Source organism: Ursus maritimus, unplaced genomic scaffold (genome assembly GCF_017311325.1).
Source record: "Ursus maritimus isolate PB19 unplaced genomic scaffold, ASM1731132v1 scaffold_21, whole genome shotgun sequence".
Lineage (NCBI taxonomy): Eukaryota > Metazoa > Chordata > Mammalia > Carnivora > Ursidae > Ursus > Ursus maritimus.
In genome coordinates, this window is record NW_024424564.1 from 16,349,039 (window position 1) to 16,354,776 (window position 5,738).

The window sequence follows — 5,738 nt, forward strand, 5'->3', positions numbered from 1 at the left end:
CAGACGCTTAAGCCACCCAGGCGCCCCTAACTCCACATTCTTGACAGCATTTGGTATCTTCAACTTTGGTATCTCGGTGAGGTTTTTATTTTCATTTCCCTGATTATTAATGATGCTGAATATCTTTTCATGTGCTTATCTATCATATGTCTATCTTCATTGGTGAGATGTCATTTTAAGACTTTGACCCTTTTTTTTTTATTGAATGACTTTATTGTTAGCTCTTTTATTGTTAAGTAGTGAGAGTGTCATCTATTCTGGATAACTGAAGTATTTTTAGAGGTTAAAAAAAATGTACGAGTGTAATTTACTTCACAACAACGTGAATATACTTCCCACTACAGAACGGTACACTTATAAAAATGGTTAAGATGGTAAACTTCATGTTACGTGTTTTTTATTTGAGAAGGAGCACGCTCCATCGGGGAGGGAGCACTGCACTAACCAACAGATGAAGGCAGCTGGGGGGCGCGCTACACGTCACGCTCAAAAAGGTACACAGGAAGTTTTGCTAAGAAAGATCAACTGGAACGTGGGTTCCTCTGGGCAAGTTCCCCAACCTCATCCCTTCATGGGGTCAGGACACTCCCAACTATTTCCTTGAAGGCAGCTGTGGTCCACTAAAGATACAGTCCTCAGGGGTGTCTTCTCGTTTTTTATAAAGAAAATTTTCTTTAGATTCCTTGAAGTCTTCATTTGTTACTTTCATTCTACGTTCTCTCAAGGCCATCAGACAAGCTTCTGTACAGATCGCCTCGATGTCAGCACCGGAGAGGTCATCTTTAGCCATGATCAAGTCGTCCAGGGTCCCATCACCGGCCAGCGTCATCCTGGCTGTGTGGATCTGAAAGATGTGCTTCTTGCTCTTTTCTTCAGGCAGGGGAACTCAATCTTCCTGTCAAAACGTCCTGGTCTGGTAAGTGCCGGATCCAAGGTTTTTATTCAGTTTGTGGCCATGATAACTTTCATGTCACTCCTTGAATCAAATCCATCCAACTGGTTCAACAGTTCCAACATTGTTCATTGAATTTCTCTCTCACCACCAGAATTTGAGTCATATCTTTTTGTTCCAATGGCATCAATTTCATCAAGAAATACGATGGATGGTGCATTTTCTTCTACAACTCGGAACAATTCCCGAACGAGTTTGGGCCCGTCATCTAGGTACTTCTGAATAAGTTCAGAGCCAACCACTCTCAAGGTAGCAGCTGAGGTTTGGTTTGCTACTGCTTTGGCTAATAAGGTTTTACCTGTGCCAGGTGGACCATAGAGAATGACCCCTTTCAGAGGCTTTATGCCCATTGCTTCATAATATTCAGGGTGAGTGAGAGGAAGCTCCACAGATTCCTTAATTTCTTGGATTTGGTTGTCCCACCCCCCAATATCAGCATAGGTTTCCTGGGGTGCCTTTTTTACCTTCATCACTGTGACCAAGGGATCTGTGTCATCCATGAGCACCCCTATGACGGCCTGCACCTTGTGGCTGAGCAAGACAGAGAAGCCTTGTTCCAGCAGGTCCTTGTCTACAAAGGAAAGAATGCTGACATAGTGTTCTGAGCCCACAGAGGTAGACACGATGGCATGACTGTCATCAGTGATCTCTCCCAAGTTTCCTACTGACATTGGGGTCCCCCTCAGATTATCCACCTTAGATCTTTCCTCCTCTTGCTTTTCTTCTAAAGGCTTCATTTGCTCCAATTTCTAATGAATTCTTCCTCCACGAGAAGACAGTCTTTAGTTCTAACTTCAATAATTGTAACCAGCACGGAGTGTGAGGTGTCACCAGTGGCAGCTTTGCTGGCAGCATCTGGTCCCTTTGTTTTCTTCTTCTTTTTCCCCCACTCTAGTTGGTACAGGAGGTTCGTATTTCTTCTGGCAGTGATAGTTTGAGTGGCTGAAGCAAGATGGGTCAGAGTCAGAGTGGTGGTCATGGCCCTGGAGGTGGCAAGAAGGATGACAAGGACAAAATAAAAAGAAATACGACCCTCCTGTTATGTGTTAAGAACAATTTTTAAAAAGTATAATGGCTGAATGTCACTCTAGAAGTCCGATTGACTGCAATGTGTGCTTTTCCAGGAAACCATCCAAGAAGCCAACGGCTAATACTCCCTCCTGCACTAGAAACAAATGTCTCCAATTCTGCTAAGGCCAGAGATCCTGTCCCAAGCCCAAACAAGATGAACCTGGGAGCCCTGGAAATCTGAGGATGATGAGGTACTTGGAAAATTCCTGATGAAAGTCATCCTGGGATAGCCAAGATTATTGGTGCAAGCCATGTGTGACATCCAAGATTCTTGGTGTGAGGCGCTGTGAGTTATTCAAATCTTCTGCTTTCAAGAAGTTCGTTTCCAGCTGGAATGAAAAGACATAGAAAATCAACAATACCAAGCTGCACAAAGTTTGTGCTAAATGAATTTTGCAGACAATAGGAGGTCAATAAGTCCAAAGTGGCAAGAGGAGCCCCAATGGGCTTTACAGAGACTCTAAAAGTGGACACGTTTGGGAAGCAATGAATAGAAGAAAGTTTCCTGGGACTCAGGGAGATCTTACTAAGTGCCGGGTGCTGCACCTGAGAAAGGCATTACCCACTACACAGGGTTCTTGGGATGACTTAGTGCACCTAAAGTTCTCCAGGTCTGACACCTATTAAATGCCCTCTGAAGTTAGCTGTTATTTTCTCACTTCTTACAACCCTGTAATGTGTATCTTATTCTTTCCACCTCTTTAACTTGTTATCTTGAACTAGTTTTAGACTTACATGAAAGTCACAAAAATAGTCTAGAGAATTTTCTCGTATCCCTCACCCTGTTTCCCCTAACAAACCTTACGTAACTGAGGTATGATTATCAAAAACAGGGAATTAACACTGGTGCAATATTATTAACTGGAAAATAAGCCTTCTTCAAATGTCACCAGTTTCTCTACTAATGTCTTTTTCTGATTCAGGATCAATCCAGGATCCCACATTGCATGTCACCGTCCTGTCTCCTTGGTCTTCCCTGTATTCCATGACCTTGACACTTTTGAAGAGTACTTGTCAGTCATTGTGTAGAATGTCCGTCAGTTTGGGTTTGTCTGCTGTTTTCTCATGATTAGAATGAGCTCAGACATTTGGGGCAAGCATACAGGAGAAATGCTGCTGTATTTCTTCTTAGTACATCATAATCATTATTTTCTCAGTTTTCAAGGTGAAGATTCTGAGGCTCATAGAAGGGTACACAGCTGATGAGTGGTAAAACTCGGAGGTAAAAACGGGAATTTGGTTTTGACTTGCTTCCTCTGTACCAGGCTGGGGTGGGAGACATTTGGAAATGGATTTTGTGGAAGCCAGAATGGAAGGCTTTTTTTTGAATGCCATACACATGACCTGGCGCCCTGTTCTGCAGAGATTGGGGAATACAAAGAGATCTTTAGCAACACAGTAAGAGGTCAAAAGTAGTGTCAAAGGGCGGGGCCCGTGGCAGGTGAATCAGTGAGCCTGTGTGTAATGAGATAGCCCAAACACAGGTGAGAAAGGCCCACAGGTTTTCTCCAGGGGTGGCCCAAGAAGCAGTGACATGACAACCATCACCGGGCTTCCTAATATTATTTTATTATTTGTTTAAAAAAAAAAAAAAACTCATTTACTAGCTCACGGTTCTGAATGTCAGAAGCCTGGGCAGGTTTAGCTGGGTTCACTGCTTAGGGTCTCACAAGGCTAAAATCAAGGCCTTGGCCAGGCTGAGATCTTATCTGGACGCTCTGAGGGAGAACCCACTTCCGCACTCATTCAGATTGTTAGCAGAATGCAGTTCCTTGCGGTAGAAGGGCTGAGGTCCCTGTTTCATTGCTGGCTGTCAGCTGAGGGGTGCTAGGGTTTTTTAAAATGTAAATACTTGGGCCACACAAGAGACCTTGGTTGAATCAGAATCTCTGAGTATGGGCCCAAGTAACTACATTTTAAACATGCTCTCCAGGTCATTCTTATACACATTAAATGATTTAAATAATTACAAATACAAAAACAGAAGATCAGCAAAATCAAGGCTCAGCAGCCTTTTCTGTAAAAGGCCAGACAATGAATATTTAGGCTTTTCAGGCCATACAGTCTCTGTCACCTGCACCAGCTACAGGTGGGGCCCAGTAAAAAAGAAAAATGCAGAGTCCCTTGTTCAAAAATTATTAATGACTTCAAGAGGGCTGCAGCAGAGCACCAAATCAGCATAGACCCTGCAAACCCCGAGGCTCCGTGTAACCGCACAAGTCGGGTGCCCTCAAAGCTAGCCCCGCCTGTGCCTGTAGCAACTCCAGCCCTACAACTATTTGTCCCCACCATTGGTATGCAGAAGCAGCTGGAGACGAGTACGTGAATGGGCAGGTGGACGTTGGATTTGCCCAAGGGCTGTAGTCCGCCCACCACTGAGCTGGATCATCTTTTAGCATGAAGGCCTGATGTTCAGAAAGCTAGTGAAAAGATAATTTTAAAAAATACAAAATCAAATGAATTGCATTTTTGCTGAATAAGCACCATTTCATACAGGGGCTAATTTAGCTAGGTAACTCTGCAAGTGGATTTTATTTGTATTGATAGTGTCATTTAATGCAAGAGAATGAACAGGTTGCACTGAATGGAGAAAGAAACAGGGGAGCTTAGACACCAAAAAAACATCCTGCCATTCAGGATTTCTCTGTGGCAAGCCTTGTTCCTGGCTTATCTATCATCTGCACACCATAATTCAGTTAAAATCTCTTTCAAAGGAATCGTAGTCTGTTGAATTCTACAAGATTACCCAAAAAGTAAAGACATTTTTTGTGTTTGGGTCAGAAACCAGATTATAGCAGTACGGGCTTTTCTATCAAAGTAACCTAAGGACAATTTAGAGTTCAATTGAAATTGGAAAAGGAAATAGCAACTTACAGCTGGAAACATCTAATCAGCTTTTTCCTGATGGAACAGTCCAACTATAGCGTTACAGGTGTCCTACTGTGTCTAACTTCATATCCTGTCTCCTACCAGGTAGCATGTCAAGCCCTCAGCTCTCTCTCCACTAATAAAACTAGAACCATTTTTAAAAACCAAGATGGTATATTTCGAAGTGATCCCATTTATAAAGAGCCTATACCTTGGACACATGGGAGGTGCTCAAGACATGTTTGCCATACTCTATTGATAAAATCATACAAAACCAAGCATTAAAAGAAAAAACATTATTAATTCATCAGAAGAGGGAAAAAATGCTGGCATTTTTTCCAGTCTTGATTGTCCTAGTGCCCGTGGCCATGACTGTTTGAGGAAAACATATGCTGCACAGCTGCAAATGTAAACCTGATTACCTCTAAATTAATAACATGGAAGAGGCAGCACTTGCAGCTGTGAGAGAGAGGGAGCCAAAGAGAACCCCAGTGCAATGCAATCCCCCTAACATTTGTAATGTTTGTTTTGTCATTACCAGCTTTAAGGAATTACGATAAAAATCTCTGAAGGGGGGGAGGCACAACAAAGCCATAAAGCTCACCACTGCCGTTTTCCTGCTCTTGACCAGCCCCTTGGGATCACCGTCATCTGAGACCTGGCTGGTTTTCTTTCCTGACCCGCTGGCTCTGAGGACCTCCCAGCCCCCAACGGGGTCACAGAGGAAAGACTGCAAGCACCTTTCAGGGGTCAGGGAGCTAGCATTTCCACTCTTTACCCGTCAAGTCAAACATGGAAAGTTGGATATGAAAAATCACATCTGTGAATTTCTGCTTAAGGTTTGTTT

At 43.2% G+C, this 5,738-nt stretch overlaps 1 pseudogene; it reads right to left on the bottom strand.

Annotated features, from left to right (window-relative positions):
* Positions 1-281: 281 nt before the first annotated feature.
* On the bottom strand, positions 282-3,827 carry LOC103656983 (annotated as a pseudogene).
* Between the last annotated feature and the right edge of the window lie 1,911 nt (positions 3,828-5,738).